This window comes from Athene cunicularia (genome assembly GCF_003259725.1).
Source record: "Athene cunicularia isolate RWA chromosome 1 unlocalized genomic scaffold, athCun1 chr1_part2, whole genome shotgun sequence".
NCBI classification, from domain to species: Eukaryota; Metazoa; Chordata; class Aves; order Strigiformes; family Strigidae; genus Athene; species Athene cunicularia.
This window is the reverse complement of record NW_020799092.1, coordinates 77,404,614-77,422,694: the sequence shown is the minus strand read 5'-3', so window position 1 is coordinate 77,422,694 and position 18,081 is coordinate 77,404,614.

Genomic DNA, 18,081 nt, shown 5'->3' with positions numbered 1-18,081 from the left:
CTTGTTTTCCAGAGGACTGAGATTATACACTCCTCCAAGTTAGAAAGTTTGTTTTCAAAATTACATTAAACTTCAATATTCTGAGCAAGAAAACACATTACCATGAAAATAAATAACCCATGTGATGTCAAGGTTGCTTAAAATGAAGACTTTATTCTGTATTTATTAAACCAAAAGGCTTTTTTTTTTTTTTTTTGTTACCATCTCACATCTGTTCCCAAAGCTCAGGTCTGAGGGACAATGTCATTTTCACAGAATCACAGAATCACTGAGGTTGGAAAAGACTTTGGAAGATCATCTAGTCAAACCATTAACCTAACACTGACAGTTCCCAACTACACCAGATCCCTCAGCGCTGGGTCAGCCCGACTCTTAAACCCCTCCAGGGATGAGGACTCTCTGGGCAGCCCATTCCAACGCCCAACAGCCCCTTCTGCAAAGAAATGCTTCCTAATATCCAGTCTAAACCTTCCCTGGTGCAACTTGAGGCCATTGCCCCTTGTCCTATCGCTTGTTATTTGGTTAAAGAGACTCATCCCCAGCTCTCTGCACCCTCCTGTCAGGGAGCTGTAGAGGGCGATGAGGTCTCCCCTCAGCCTCCTCTTCTCCAGACTAAACCCCACCAGCTCCGTTGCCCTTCTCTGGACACGCTCGAGTCATTCAATGTCCTTTTTGTAGTGAGGGGCCCAAAACTGAACACAGGAATCGAGAGGCGGCCTCACCAGTGCCGAGTACAGGGGTCAGATCCCTTCCCTGTCCCTGCTGGCCACGCTATTGCTGACACAAGCCAGGATGCCATTGGCCTTCTTGGCCACCTGGGCACACTGCTGGCTCATGTCCAGCCGGCTGTCAATCACCCCCCAGGTCCCTCTCTGACTGGCAGCTCTCCAGCCACTCCTCCCCAAGCCTGTAGTGCTGCTGGGGGTTGTTGTGGCCCAAGGGCAGCCCCCGGCATTTGGCCTTACTGAAACTCATTTTCACTACATTTCCATCTTGTTTTAGTTTTGTAGCAGGTAATTATTCAGGATTACAATTTATTACGGCACAGACCAAGCAGTTGTCAGTGTCTGTCAGGACTGGTTCTTGTTGGGCTCCTGAGAATCCCTTCTGCATCTCTCTCCATCATTGCTCCTCTCTGATATTTAATGGCTCTTCACAATCACATCTATAATTTAATTTCAGGGGCTCTCTCTGCAGGTTCCTCCTTCATAACATGGACTTGGCTCATTTCCTGGCACTGTCCTTCAGAGTCTGGAGAAAACAGTGCTGGTTGCTCAAGTAGTTCATGGGAGTGAGGAGAAATTTGCCTCCTGAAACCTCAGAGTACCACCCTGCATGCCATCTGCACCCCAGAGGCATCAACGCTAGCAGTGATATGGATTCAGCATGCCTTTTTATCAGTGATTTTGCATGCATATAAAAGTCCTGATCTGCCTTTTGCTGCAGGTAAGAGAGAAATCTGGAAAAACTATGCATTTTTTTTGCTAAACAACCCTTTGCTGGAGTGTTTAAAGGCTGAGTCTGTAAGAACAAACTATGGATCTCTTTGAGATCTCAAAGCCTTAATTAGAAACACTCTAAATATAACTTTATTTTTTGCCAGACATTTTAATAAGTATATTTGTGCGGCACATTCCTCTTTTGAATCCATAATTCCCTAATGCTTCAACGTCCTTTCTAGGAAACTGCAGACCATCCCAATTATAGACGTTTTTGTAATATATTGTTTATTAAATACAGCTCCTGCGGCTTATTTTGTTGTTAGACTTCTTAATAATACAACCTCATGTTAGTGGAAAAATTAATTCAGTAATTAAAATGCAGTTTGCCATCCCATAATAAGTCTTGCACAACCCCAAGATGCCTTTCCCCTACATTGGATAGTGAGTTTCCTACGCTGAGGCAGTAAACCCCACTGGGCTTCCAGAAGCTTGTTGCATTGACTCATGATGGATGTCATCTCCAGACCACAGGGATGATGTTCTCTGGGGACAGCCAAGCTGGGTGTTCTTTCTCAGAATGGAGACCTGGTGTTCCCCTGCCTGCCCTGGTGTCTCCAGACTCCTTCCTCTTTGTGGGAATGAGCCTCCAATCACGTAACCTAGCAATCCATGGCTCGACATATCATTTAATCTTTTACGCTTCTCTGTAATCATGAATCATGTCAGGCTATCATAATTTGGAACCTGTGATCCAGTAACTCTAAGTACTACATCATCAGCCACAGAAAATTCTCATTTAAATGAGAAAGATGCAGTGGATATCTTTTGTAATTCTCATACCATCTTACACTGATAGCCTTGAAGATTTTCTGCAATGTCTCATCCATTGCTGCAGTGCCTGCAAATTTATTCCACATTATTTCTGAGACTGGATAATTGTTTCTTATATTTACATTATTACATTTTCTAGGTTTCTGCAATCTGTACACTCTCTGAATCAAACCTAGGCTAAGCATGTTTTTAAGCCCAGTGTTGCTTTTTTATTCCTGTAACTATAATAGACTTGATCAGTTCCAGTTAAAGACAAACTTCACATCACGTAATCCTTTACTCAGAATTAGTTTCATGCTATGCGTTCTCAATTATACTTGTCTTTCCTCTATGTATTTATATTTTCCATTAATTATTTTCCAAGTCATCTATGTTTAGTTTATAATTTATAAGCGTTTCATTATTTTTTAATGGAAAAAAAAAAAAAAAAAGTCATTCTTTGCCTCAGCATTTTTCCGACAACCTCCCCACAAAACTCCTCCATGTTGCTGTCTGCTCTGTCCCCTGGAAGAAGACCTGGTGTGCATGAGAGCTTGTCTATTTTTCTGACTGTCTAACTTGGCCGCTGAAAGGTACTATCTGTCGCTGCAAACCTTGTCACTCTCTGCTCTCCTGATCAGTGAGTCGTGAGATGTTCTTTTTTGTTCCTGCTACTCTGGGCTGAAAACTCTTGCAAAATGGTTGTATTTATTTCTAAATGCTGGATGTTGTCTGGGTCTGTACATGTTCCCACTTCTCAAGCACCTTTTTTTCTTTGACATTTTCTTGTTTTTTTCTACAGCACCTCTTCCAAATTCCTCACTTTGCTGTGACCTCCTGCTTCCCAGCTTCCTCTCCTGCTAGTCAGTCTGTCAGGAGTAGCTGCAACTTGCTTTCTTTTTAACATTTCCGTTCTACCCCGAGTATTTCTGAAGTTCGGCATATCCTGATAGCATTTTCCCTAAGTCTAAATCTACATCTTTCAGGAGTCTTTCCTCGCAGCTCTGGAACTCTGATTCTGGTCACTGTCTGATCTCTTTTAATGCGGCCACACAAAGTACTATAGTTACACACCTGACATATTAGTTTAAGATTAGTCAACAAAAACTTCAAAAGGACTCTTCCCTTATTTTCAGTTTCCAATGAAGTCTCTTTCCAAAGCTTAATTTTTCTTGGGAAAGTAATATTCCCTAAATTTATGAAGCTTACCCAGTAGTTCTGTCTTAATTATGTGCTACTAAACCCAACAGTAGTAGGGAAAGGTACTGTAAGGTCTAGGTCAATGATGTGGATTAAGGTCAGTATGAATTAAACATCTCTGATAGCAAATTCTTAGCATCTGTTAAAAAAAAGGACTATTGCAAGCTCTTTCAGTCATTTGAAAGTAATCAAATAGTATGGCATTGTGGGAAAGCAGACCCTTCTGTATTCCTGCTTTCCAGAGCTGAGACAGAAAAAACTACATTGGCCCAGGTTCTGATTGGAGGAGCTCTGCCTTTTTAGGGTAACTTCATTGAAACCAGTGCAGCTGGAATGCCAAAAAAACAGGCATAAATAAAATAAAATAAAATAAAATAAAATAAAATAAAATAAAATAAAATAAAATAAAATAAAATAAAATAAATAAAATAAAATAAAATAAAATAAAATAAAATAAAATAAAATAAAATAAAATAAAATAAAATAAAATAAAATAAAATAAAATGCAAATATATTAATATAAAATAACTAAAAATAAAAATTCAAATTAAAATATAAAATAAACATAAAAATATTGAGTATATAATATTAAATAAATATAAAATATAAATTATAAAATATAAATTATAAATACAAATTATACATAAAAACAAATCAAAGATTTATCTCTCTACTGGTAAGTTAGAAATAGTTATTAAAATAATTTTAAAAGAGGAGAAGAAAACCCAGAGACTACAGTTCTTATACAGTCTGTTGATTCCAACTGTTGTGCCATTAAAAATACCTTGTATGTCTCATGGTAGAACTGTGAGAGGTGGTGGTACTCACTTCAAGACCAGAACTAGGACCTGTGCTTTGCTTAAATATGAAACCAGTTAAATATGGGAACCATCAATTCATTAAATAAACATGATAAATCATTTCTACATTTAGATATTTATTTAGATATATATTCTCAGCATATAAGGCCTCATTCCTTGCAGGTAATGCTGTGTGAAGTCATCAAAGCGCAGATCTGCCTGCTTCAGCCATGTTATATTACGAATTGTACTGACATCGCTTTAGGACTCTGGAAAACTGTGACATCAGTTTAGGCTGGCTGACCTTCTTCTATCAAAATTGATAATTCTTAGGTCCAGCTTAGACCTGCACTCTCCTCAAGGATCTAAAAAACTGCAAAAAATAGCTTTCCACACTATTTCCACGCTTTCACTTCCTAATTCCAAAGAAGATGCTGTTGTGAAATGAAAATACAAAGAAATAACACAGGTAAGCAATTTTTTGAGGATTTTAGGTTTGTTTGGTAATTTTCATGCTTTTTACGGTGCTGTCTAAGCAGAAGAGAAACTCTGAAATACAAAACATCATTTTGATTATATTGAGAGATGTATAAAAGGTATTTAAAACATCATTTTAAATACAGAGTATAATGTTAACAAAATCAAGCATTCTTTAATTGATTGAAAAATCTGTGCTTCTGATTAAAGTTAAAGGCGGGTTTTTAAAACAATTACAGTTTTCTAAATAAATAAATAAATAAATAAAATATGGGCTAAATTGTTTAATTAACATTCCAGACCTTTCTGGAAAAAAAAAACAAACAAAACAAACAAACAAAAAAAATCAACAAAAAACCCACAAAAACACATTAAAATTAAATTTGTATGTGATTACTTCAAACCTGTCCTTATTAGTAGTTACCTAGATGATCGTGGTCCTTCATGCATTCATGTTCAGTTCCCAATTGTTCACAGTTTGTTAATTGGTGTGATACGGGATGAATATTGATCGTACACTCTGAAGATGATTTCCATGCCAAAGCAGAAGGCATATTTACTGTCCATGTACACAACAAAAATCAAAGTTCCAAACAGATCTGACTGAAATGTGCAAACACCCTCCCTGTGTGCTGCATGTCGTCTTATTACACAGGGAGGCTTTCAACATGCATGATGGAAAATGCAATGCAATACATTAAGAACATATAAATAAATTTTAAAAATCATTAATAAATAAACCAGAACAAAGTGAAGTGGCTAAGTTCAGTTGTTTAATTAGTATAAACTTCTTGAGAGGCTCTGGACCCAGCAGGTGATTATGATAGGTGTAACAGTGACGTGACTTGGTGTTTCTAATAGAGGAGTGCCAGCATGTGGTGTTTCCTATCCAGATGTACATTGAGACTGAAACAGTAGTGTTTTCTGTGAGGAAAAACGTCTTAGGATTTCACATTTGTATCAGAGTTTTCCCTAAGTCAAGTGTTAACATCCCATTTTGGTCTCCTCTGTGCATCTGTGTTAAATATGGCATGTCCACGAGCCAAAGTTATTCAGAGGGGAGGTGAAAAACCCTTGAGAACCAGTGGGGAAAAAAAAAAAAAAAAAAAAAAAAAAAAAAACACCAAACTTCTCCTTCACTTGTTTCAAAGCATTTTTGTTTGTTTGTTTGTTTTTGCCAAAGGGTAGAGAATACTTGACCAGAGGGATGTGTTAGTGAGTAACGAAGCAACTCAAGCTGGAGGTGGTCAGAGTCTAATCGATGAGAATATCATCTCTGAGGAGCTGGGAGAGAACATCATACATCTCAAGGGAAAAGTGAGAGATTAACTCTGAGCCAAACACTTAGTGGGATGGTCCAAACTGACACTTAAAATACGGATGCAACAGGGAAATATGCAAGAAGTAAATGCAAGAGGTGAACAGGATGGAGGATTTCTACAAGACAATACTTCTAAAGGAGAATAAGACACTGCATGATGCAAAGTCTCATACCCAAGCGTTTCGGATGAAAGTATTGACATGGTAATGATTTAGGAAAATAATCTAGATTTATTAACAACTAACAACTATTTGTCAATACAAAATAACTCAGAAAGAAAAGCGACTTATTCAGGTTCTAAAATGACAAGATTCACTCTAACTTACTTAACTGTACCTTAATTTATACACCTATGTACATGTGCATACACAAACCAGACATATACATACAGCAACAAAGGGGTTTGGCTTCGGTAAAATGAACACAAGAGGGACAAACACACAGAAACAAGGGTAAGGGTATGTACCCACACACACCCCCCAATAAACAGGTGAAATAGAAGCTAGCTCAAAGAAAATTTCCCTCTCGAGTTTAGAGCAAATACTCCCAATGCCTTGGCATTCCTCAGCGGGCGATAATTGAGACTCGAGCTGGGGGACTTCACCCTGACCTTCCGTCTAGAGCAGACGACGCCTTAAGGGTTTTGGTACCTGAGAGGCGTCCCAGCTCCGGGGAGATGCTGGTCACAGGCCCCTGCGATCCAGGAGAGCTCAAAGGGTCTCTCTGGTGGCTGCAGTTTATAGGATCCAAGATAACTGACTTCTGTCAAATACTGTCTGGTGCCTTCGGGCAGTTGCACAAGAACATGCAACCCTGTTATTGTTCCATCTGACCACATCTCAGGCACAGCTGTGCCAGGCCATCAGGAGATGATGGGCCAGTATAACCTTTTCCAAGGAATTGGGAGGGGCAGGAGCCAGGCTCCTCAAGGTTATCAGCCCTTATCTCCACAGATTGGTGTATGGCTTGGGGGAATGTGGATGGAATCACACCTGGCACCAAGCAGCCCAACAAGGAGGGCAGGGAGGGGTAAGAATTGCACCACCACACCAATCTGCAAGAAAGGATTTTCTCCTAACCAGAGACAAAGTGGCGTTTCCAAGTAAGTACATACCCTACTAGCCAGCAAGGTACAGACTTACAATGATTGTGCCCCATCTCTTCTTTACCCTGGCCACAGTGGGCAATGTGCAAAATAGACCAATCTATCCAAGCTTGTGAAGTTCTTAATGGATTTTATTTTCTTTTGAAATGGCTCGACTTATCATTGAAATCTAAAGAAATGCAGCTACTCTGTAAATATTCAGAAAGCAAATATACAAAAAGAACAAGCATTAACATTTAACTTGCATTTGAGATGGTCTTTGATCAGATAACATAGTATTAAAAAAAATGTTAATGAAATAGTGACATTTCCAAGTTTTGGGCAATATAATTTTGCACATAAGATGGAGAATAATTTTGGCCTGATTTTTTTTCCTCAAAAAATTTGCAGTTTTATTATAACCCATGTAGTTTATAAATTTAGCTCAAGTTGTCTGACTTAATTCCAGAAAAATCTGAAGACATGATGGAAAACAATAAATTATTTTTTACTTGTTCAAAATGCTGTGGGTTTTTTTTATAAAATATGTCAGTTTGAAACCTTATTTTTTTCTCAGTCTGAAACAAATCACATTTTAGGTTAACAAAAATACTGTGTTCTAAATGAAGTGAGATATTTCACCTTTTAATTTTCTGCACTATTTTCCTTTTTTTTTTTTTTTTTTTTATTAATCCAGTCAGTGGAAATGGCTGATGACCTGGGGAAAAAGACAGTTAAATTTCCAGTTCTTCATGCTGTTATAAGCAATGCAAGGCAATAGGAGATAATTTCAGAGACAGATGGTCTGGCTACATCTATACCAGTAAAGTGAACAGGGCAGTGGCAAGGCACAAGCACTCACATTTCAAACATCCCCCTTCCTGTTAGATTTTCAGACAGTGTCTGGTATGATTTTGAACTGGTCCAAATCACATTCTCCCTACCAATGCCCAAACTTGATACAGGACTTAGTTTAGGCAGGAATGTCTTAATAGACAGTTTCCACGTATCCATGCAGTTGTAGATAGAAAGAGTAAGATCAGTTAAATGCACCAGAATGGCCCGTAGACCGTTTAATTTTCTATTAAAGACACAGCCTCCAAGGCTACATTTAGGATCAGCTTTAGTCTCCATACAGAAGCCCGGTATGCAAGCCTGGCTCCAGGCACAGCTGAAGGCTGCCTTCCACAACAGACAGGATCCCATCAGCAACTCAGAAGCGTTTAATGTAGAAGAATGTATTTTAAAAGTTAAGTGGTTAGTGACATAAGCACACAGAGCATACACCTGCTCTTTCATGCAGATATTAAGTGGAAGTATTCCCTCTCAAATAAGCTGCGTTATGAAGTCTTTGCAAACCCTCCCACATTGAAGAAAAGCCCAGTAAACCAGCCCTTGTGGTGTTTTCATATGAGGTAGGCTGGTGGGAGAAAGATAAAGACATGAAGAGGCAACAAACCTAGGACAAAAACATGGCTTAAAAGCAAGGAACAAACCTATACCTTCCCATGGCAGCTTTAATGATTTTAAAGTAGGACTTACTCCACCAGCAAATTTGGGGTTAAATCCTGCACTCACTATAGTGAGTAGTAAGATGTCCGCTGATTTCAAACAGGGTTAGTTTGCACCCTTGGCCCTCTGTATTTTTTATTCTCAGTCATCCCTTCTCACCATCCCCTTTTGCACCTTCCTCCACTTACTACGTGCTCAAATATCAGAGCAGGCTGCTAACCCCCCTTATCTCTCTGCCATATTTCCCTTGTCACATTCACCAGCAGAAAGAAAAGAGCACAAAATAATTATTCATGAAAGAATAAGAGCTTAGTTGTGGAGTCCACAGAGCCTCCTTTATAACAGCATAGGGGTTTTTTTGGCTTTATGGAAGAGGTGGATTTCTTTTCAGTCTTGCAGATCTCCGAAAAGACAAGTAGACTTGCCAAATGTATAGGCACACACACTTAGGCTTGAACATCTCAACGCTATCAAACATGTCACATTTTATTTCTTTCACCTGCTTATGGACTGTGGACACCTGTGACTTATTGGCAGCACATACTGTTGTGATGGGGAAAGTTTCAGATGCAGAAATTAGTTTGTACTCCTCTGGCTTCATGAAACCATTTTGGGTTCTCTCTTGAACACTTAATATCTGTTTGAAGCATTTCTGTATGTTTCTAAAAAAAACCAAAAAACCAAAAAAACAAACAAACAAAAAAACCAACAAAAACCAAAACAACCGAAAACAGAGCCAAAACAATATTTCTTTCGAATTCTACAAAAGCCTGCATAATAGGAAAACAAAGAAAACCTAATGAAATCTAAAAGCACGTAATCATTTATTTTACTTGCTACACAATAGCTTCACTTGTGGCAAGTAGAATCAGCAGTCTGCAAACTGAGCAACGAATGCTTTTAGGCAGTAAGAGTTAGTAAGCAGAAAGAGCTTTAGTAGCAGTTGCTAGGTAGTGCAGGAACCATTTCTGGTAGCAGATGCTACCAGGTACTCAGGATATTTGTGCTTTTCTGATCATCTGTTGTGCGGGCTTTACTCTTTGCACTGACTCAGAGCTGAAAGCATTTGGAGTTTAGTGTATTTCTGTTAGTTTTAGGTGAAGTTAATGGGTCTCAGATGGGCAGCGATCAGCAGAAAAGCCACTTTATCCGAAGACCATGCAGGAATAGAGTTTTCGTGCACACATATTGAAAGAGTTTTTGGAAGCTTTGTCAATAAGATGCAACAATATTGTGAACATTTTTTAAAATTATTTATTAATGAATACAAAATTTATCCAGAGGTTTGAATGCTTGTTACTAAAAACACAGACTGATTTTTTAAAAGTTAATGGAGACCCAATTTCTTTAGTCGGATATTTTTCTTCCCTGTAAATTTTGTCACCTAGTTTGACAAAATGCACTCAACTAGATTGACAAAGTTGCTGACTGGTGCATGATGTCTGTTATCCAAAGGCAGAGCGGCCAAAGCTTTTGGCAGCTGTCGAAGGTATCAACTCCCAATTCTTCTTATAAAATTTCGTACCCATAGCTTGAACAGAGTGTAACTTAGCCATTAACTGATGTGCAGGGCACATAGCTACTGAAACTGTTTTATCTATGAAATTTAAACATTTAATAGAATAAACGCTGGAAGCCTTGTCTCAACTTCTACTTCAGTGCCCTAATCACCAAATTACTACCTTATTTTTCATTGTTTAAGGAACTATTTCAAGTGTTTTGTACAACACAAAATGGCTCCAATGAGGACAGCTGAGATAGCACTGCCAAAGAAATACAGATGTGGTGCTTCAGGCAAGATTCTGAGTGGCGGGAAACGTGTGAAAAATTTCAGTATGAATATTGTTTTCCCTCCTTCTGTATATTTATTCCAACCACAGACAGATCTATTAGAAAAAAAAAAAAAAAAAAAAAAAAAAAAAAAAAAAAAAAAAGAAGACTGACCACCCCTTCCTAGGACTGATTTCTGAACCCAGTTCAAAATGCCCCATCCCAGCCAAACCCACATAGAAAAGTCAGCATGAATTTGGAAAAGTTTTGTGACAATCCATTAGATTCATTTTTCACACAGTGGTATTCATCAGCTCTTCTTTCATGTTAACAATGCAAGGATCTTAAGATAGCTAAAATTTTTTGCAGAAATACGAGTGAGTGTTTTGAGACACGATTTGATTTTTGTCTCAGTGGTGATCATTAACAAAACAGGTTAGAAGATATATAATTACTTTAAAAAGTGGCAGAGGACTAGGAAACTTGGCTTGTAAATGTCAATAGCCATTGATTTCCTTAGACGGATCACTTCAAAGCATTCAGAAAGCTGGGGATAAAATGGAGGAATGTTACAGAGCTCTAAAAGGAGCAAATAGCTTTTTTCCATCTCTTCCATCAAGTTGTGTCCTTACATGGTAGAGTATCTTACGCTGCAGAAGTATGTTCTGTACCTTTCGGAGAAAATGCTCTGCATTCCTCTTGTTCTCCTATGCATACTGGTTTTAGTGCATTTTATTGAGCTTTGAGTTCAAAAATCCTGACTAAATGCTCTATCATAAAGTGATCACAGAATCACATAACTTTGAAGAACATCTAGTCAAACCATTAACCCAACACTGACAGTTCCCAACTACACCAGATCCCTCAGCGCTATGTCGACCCAACTCTTAAACCCCTCCCGGGATGGGGACTCCACCACCTCCCTGGGCAGCCCATTCCAATGCCCAACAGCCCCTTCTGCAAAGAAATGCTTCCTAATATCCAGTCTAAACCTTCCCTGGTGCAACTTGAGGCCATTCCGTCTTGTCCTATCGCTTGTTCCTTGGTTAAAGAGACTCATCCCCAGCTCTCTGCACCCTCCTGTCAGGGAGCTGTAGAGGGCGATGAGGTCTCCCCTCAGCCTCCTCTTCTCCAGACTAAACCCCCCCAGTTCCCTCAGCTGCTCCTCATATGACCTGTGCTCCAGACCCTGCCCCAGCTCCGTTCCCTTCTCTGGACACGCTGGAGTGAGGGGCCCAAAACTGAACACAGGAATCGAGGGGCGGCCTCACCAGTGCCCAGTACAGGGGTCAGATCCCTTCCCTGTCCCTGCTGGCCACGCTAGTGCTGACACAAGCCAGGATGCCATTGGCCTTCTTGGCCCCCTGGGCACACTGCTGGCTCCTGTCCAGCCGGCTGTCAATCAACCCCCCCAGGTCCCTCTCTGACTGGCAGCTCTCCAGTCACTCCTCCCCAAGCCAGTAGCCCCCCTGGGGGTTGTTGTGGCCCAAGGGCAGCCCCCGGCATTTGGCCTCATTGAAACTCCCCCAGTTGGGCTCAGCCCATGGCTCCAGCCTGTCCAGGTCTCTCTGCAGAGCCTCCCCACCCTCGAGCAGATCAACACTCCCCCCCAACTTGGTGTCAGCTGCAAACTGACTGAGGATGCACTCGATCCCCTCGTCTAGATCATCAGTAAAGGTGTTAAACATTAACTAATTACTAACCTCAACATTTCTGTCCTCATAGTCCATCTGCCCTCTCTTGAGTGACTATTTTCTCATTAAAATCCAATATTTCTTTACATTATCAGATTTTAAATTACCCTATTGTGAACCAGACTATATTATTGTTTACTCCGCTCTGGTGGGACCGCAGCTGGAGTACTTCATCCAGCTCTGCAGTCCTTAAATGGACCTGTTGGAGGTGGTCCAGAGAAGGGGCACAAAACTGATCAGAGGGCTGGAATACCTCCCCTATGAGGTAAAGCTGAAAGTTGGAGCTGTTCATCCTGGAGAAGGGAGGGCTCCAGGGAGACCTTACTGTGGCCTTTCAATATTTAAAGGGGGCCTATAAGAAAGCTGGGGACAAATGTTTTAGTAGGGCCTGTTGTGACAGGACAAAGGGTAATGGTTTTATACTAAAAGAGGGTAGATTCAGGCTACATGTAAGGAAGTAATTTATTACAATGAAGGTGGTAAAACACTGGAGCAGGTTGCCCAGAGAAGTGGTCGATGCTGAATCCCTGGAAACATTCAAGATCATGTTGGACAGAGCTCTAAGCAACCTGATCTACCTGAACATGTCCCTGCTTGTTGCAGGGGAGTTGGTCTAGGTGTAATTTAAAGGTCCCTTCCAACTCAAACTCCATAATTCTATCATTCTAAAAATTTACTCTTGCAAAATTATCCTACCTCTTTGCTCCTTCTTTCCCTTTGCCTTGTTTCTTATATTGTTGATAGGAGGGAAATATTTAAAGACCAAGTCCAGAAGTCTTCCTGAAGTTTGTTGGAATTTGCAGCAGGATGTATTAAATAGCACTGAAAATATTAAAGAAAGCTGAACTGTAGTTGAGGAGGAGAGAAAGAAATGTAAACTCATTGCGCAAGTCACTTGTCAGGTAATAAAAATGCGAATATCTGGGACTCCTATTCAAATAGTAGCCTGGAGGAAAATTATTATAATTAGTGCCACTAGATAACAACCTCTTTTCTGTGCAAGAAGTGATAGAGATCCAGCCAAATATTTAACAGCAAGAAACCAGAAACGGGTATCATAGACAATTGCCACTATGTATATCACATTACTCTTCCATCTTCTTATTTCTGAACATTTTCTTCATTTTTAAACAATTGCTGCTGTAAACCTTTCTCGTGTTCTTATTTATAGGCAAAAATACAAATTCTATTCCAGACACTTGTTGCTATTAAAATATGAGAACATAGCTGATTTTCAGCTTGAAATAATCAGGGGAAAACTATCTCCCTGTTGAAGATTTTTTCTTGGGGGCAGGATGAAATTGTAGAGGTTTGTACTGGGCTTGCATGGCAAGCTTTTGGTACAGGGGGGCTACAGGGGTGGCTTCTGTGAGAAGTCCCTAGAAGCTGTCCCTGTGTCCAAAAGTCAATGACATCCAGACGTGCTGTTGGCCAAGGCCGAGCGCATCAGCGATGGTGGTAGCACCTCTGTGATAACATTATCAGATAATTCATTGATGGGGTCTGAGCTGAGTTCAGAGACCTCCAAAGCTATGTTCTCCCGTGTTTATCCTGTACCTCTTGTTCCGCTGCTTTGAAGGAATTTCTGCGAGCAGGTCAGGGATAGAGGAAGGAAAGGAGAGCAAACAGTGACATTCCAGCCACTGCTATCAAACCGCTTCCAACACAGGATTTTTATTCTTCAGATTTACAGAGAAAACATGAGGTTGCCTGGACTTCCTTACTTTGCCCAGGGAGGTGGTGGAGTCCCTATCCCTGGACGTGTTTAAGAGTCAGGTCGACATAGCGCTGAGGGATCTGGTATAGTTGGGAACTGTCAGTGTTAGGTCAATGGTTGGACTGGATGATCTTTAAGGTCTTTTCCAACTGAGACAATTCTGTAATTCTGTGTAATGTGGAGCAAAATGAAGATTACCATTATATATTGGCTGGTGAGCTAAATTTTCTTAAAACAATCTATAGAAGATCTTGACAGCATAAGTGCTGCAGAGGTAGATATAAGGTAAGTAACCATATGTAGTCAAAAGAAGTGTAGGGGTATACTTTCCTTTCAATAAGTGCTGCAAGATAAAGAATTCACTGGGGTTTGTGGCTAGGAAATAGCCTGGGAAATATGAAGAACCTCCCATTGCTTGCACAAATAAGAATGAATACTTCCAGGGTGTCAGATGGCCTGAGAGTCTGGCCCTTTGTGGGCAAGCACTATAGAACAGCAATCTTGTCCTCTTTTAAGATTTGTGAAGTTGCTGTCTCCTATGTAGCGAAAAACAGGTGTGTGGAAAGCAGTAGAAAACAGCAATCTGCTGAACATGCCACCCAGATTTGAGAACAAGACAGAGAGTTAGGGGAAAAGAAAAAAAAATTAAAAAAATAAATAAAAAAAAAAAGCAAGCGCCATAAAAATAGAAGTTAAGTCACTTTAAAAATCCCCTAAAAACTCTCCAGGGTATTACAAATCCCTGTAGGCATGGAGACTACATGGCTGTGGATTTTTCTGTAGAATTCTGCAGACTTTGCAAACACTTTAGGATGCTGCAGGGAGAGGATGCTTTCTAGCTGTCATTGCTGGAGTATAGCTAACCAATTACGGTTTTGTTTCTCAGCATCTTTAATATTTTCCATTCACTTTATCATTTTCCCTTAACTTTTATTTAAGCTAATCGTAGGCTTGCAGTTGCCAGCCTGATGGACTTGGAGAAGTGCTTGTTAAGTAAAGCAAGCTTGTCCCTCGAGAGATTCTCTCACAGTCAGATAACAATTCTAATAATAACAATGATATGGGGAGGAAAACAATAATTCAGGCAATAGAATATAGTGTTCATTATGTTAATTTACTCCAAAGCATTTATGCAGTGTTACTTGGCACTAGGAAATTAAATTCAGCCGGTCCCATTCATGTAAAGACTCTGGTAACATCATGTGAAGTGTTCAGGGCTTCATTTAAGGCAGGCAGGGAACAGAGCAAAGTTTTAAACCTTTATCACATAAAATCTACTTTCAAAACCTTTACATGCCACAAATGAAAATCAAGCAGACACATTTGTCTATTTACTTACTATGCGAACTGATGGCAAACATTATTTGTTATGGCTAGCTGTATTCATTCAAGAGAGGCTTAGGTCTAGAAAAAGGTACGAGGAGGAAGATGAGGCAAGTTAAAATGGAGGTGATTTGACAAGGAGGTGTGGAAGCATTTTAGTGGTGGTGGTTTGCCCTTCAACTGTTAAATACTTTGTGTATCTCTTATCTGACCCTCACTTGGGGAGATTCTGCTCTGTCGATAATCACCAGTATCCAAGTTCCCTGCATGTTTTCTGGATAACTCAGATTTTTGTCTAGAACTATCTCAGAGGGCATAGGGAAGTGAGAGTCCACTGTTGTTTTAAACTTATTTGAATCATACATGTTTTTCTCCGACATTCCGTGTAAAGACTCAACAGTACAAGGGTGTAAGCCATCCTTGGAGTAAAGAGATTCCCCTCAAAGCAGACGGCTTCCACAAGGAGGGTTGCACCAGATATGAAGATCAAATGTGGGAGTTACATGAGGGTAAGTGAAGATCTCTCGTTGAAAGTTGAGTCTACTCAGTTGGTGAGAGGGAATAGGTTTACTCCAGGGCTGACCTCAACTTCTTCCTCTTCTGATGGGCCCAGTAGTGGAACCTACCAGAATTTCAGTCTTCGAAGTGGAGTTTTGCTAGTATGGGAAGCCAGGGCATGGTGGAGGTGGTGAACATCTACATCTCACTCTGACATGGTGCTGCATCCCATTCCTCACTGCTACACTGGTATTTTCAGCATGGGGACAACCTTCAAAGAGCATCCCTGACTGCGAGCCTTGCCCATAGTCCTACAGCTCTTGAGGCAGATGCATACTACTGGAGGAACAAGGGCTAGATATTCCATCCAAACTCTAGGCAGGTGTTTTGAAAAGGGAAAAAAAAAAAAAAAAAAAAAAAAGGCTCTATCTGTTTTCAAGCAGGAATTGAGAAGAATCCTAATTCCATTGAAATCAGCAGAAATCAGTTGTGCTCCCATTGGCTGCAGTAGAAAGTCCTTCGTGCATAATACAAACATTTTTTTTTTATCATTCTCTTCAGAGTTTGGAGATGAGGAATGAAAAAATCAAAATGTGATATAATGCAGGGAAAAGGAGGAAACTGCCCACTTAACCAAGTAAGACGGATCTCTGACTACCTTAAAAAAACCCAACAAATAAGCTTCTGTGGACACTACATCTAATCAGTGTCTCCCTAGTATGGAGAGGGTGGGAGAAGAGAAATGAATGTAACTGCATGAGACTGCTGAACTTCTTGTAAGTTGATTTTTAAATGAAGAGTTCTTACGTGTGGCTTGTACTGAAATACTGACTGTATCCATATTAAGTGTGTGTCCAGGCAAACCCACGTTTTAAACTGCCTTACTCATATGCCAGATCCCGGTAGCCTGCAATTCAGAGTACACTATACCAACCTGGCCATGGCATTGGGTACATTTGGTTTGCTCTGAGTTCTGTAACGACACAGCTCCACTATACTTAAGCTGGTTCATCAAAAACAAAGCCAGGGTTGTCTATAGGTGCTGCAGTCATGGTGCTCCTTTCCTTGCAGCACAGCATCCACTCAAAGGGGAAAAGCGTGAGGCTGAGTAGACACTGTGGACAGGCAGGCACTTGATGAAGCTGTCCATGGTGGTCCTTGTTGGGTTTCACAGTGGGAGATGCCTCGTGCACACCAGGAGGAACAGCCCCAAAGTAGCTGCCAGTCATTAAAAAAGTTCAGCCACCCCTGGTTAGGAGAATGGCAATGCAGGAAGCAAAGGTACAGAAACTACATAATGTGGAAAAGGGGATTCTTAAATTAGTTTCTACACCAAAACTTTGATGCAATCTTCAAAATGTTGCAGAAAAATGCAAGCATGCGAATATCTCAGTTCCTACTTTCATTATAAATTACACGGTATTGCACTTATGCTGCTAGTGTGAGAACATGTGAGTGCATGTGTGTGGAGTCATATATAATTAACATTCATAATCTGAAGCAATGATCCCTCAGATAGTTTCAGTTATATTTCCCCACTGAAGTCGTCCACATTTAAAAAAAAAAAAAAAAAAAAAAATTAAAAATCTTTCCTAGAACCCAAAGCAAAGAATGTTGGGGTATCTGATCTCTTCAACGCCATTTCAGTTCTTGAACTGGGGGTTTGTGGGGTTTTTTTGGTGAGGGTTTTTTGTTGGTTTTGTTGTTTTTTTTTTTTCCCCTCAGTCGAGCATTGCCACTGAAGTTATTTTCAGAACATCATATGGATTTTTCATTGAAACATCTGTGTTAACTTTTATCATCCTTGCTCTGCTTTGTAATTTTGGAAACAGATATAAAGAATGAGCAACCCAGAGCACAGTAATATAGTGGGAAGCATCCTTCATAAGTCAATTGAGGAATTTAATAATCTCTTTAGAAATAAGCTCTGCAGCTATGAGAAAAATGTGTGGGTTAAAGGCCTTCCAATTAAGAAAGGTTTCTCTGTGGATTTATAGGCTGGTGGTTAGCTCTTCCTGTTCGTGTTTCCATGGCAACTGTCAGGTAGATTTTCTGCTACTTGCTAGGAAGTTGGAAATGTTGAGTCTGGTTGAGCCTTTCAATTCACTGAAGCTTAAATGAAATTCTTTGCAAGGAATTGGCATTTAGCTTGGGTCATTTATTCATATCTAGAAGAGAAATCAATTATAGTAATCAAATGTGCAAATTTTTTTTTTATTTGAATTATTTTGGGTACACAATTTTTTATTATTATTGTGCCACAATCTATTTTTAATGCTAGGGTAGGAAAGGTTTGAAATGCTGCAGCTGGCCTCTTTGCTGCTGATGGCTTATGGCTTTAATTACAGCCCAAGACACACACAGGTACGTCTCTTTCTGGTCTGCTTTTACAAGCTATAATCAGTCCCGGTGATATTCATGATACCAGCTCGA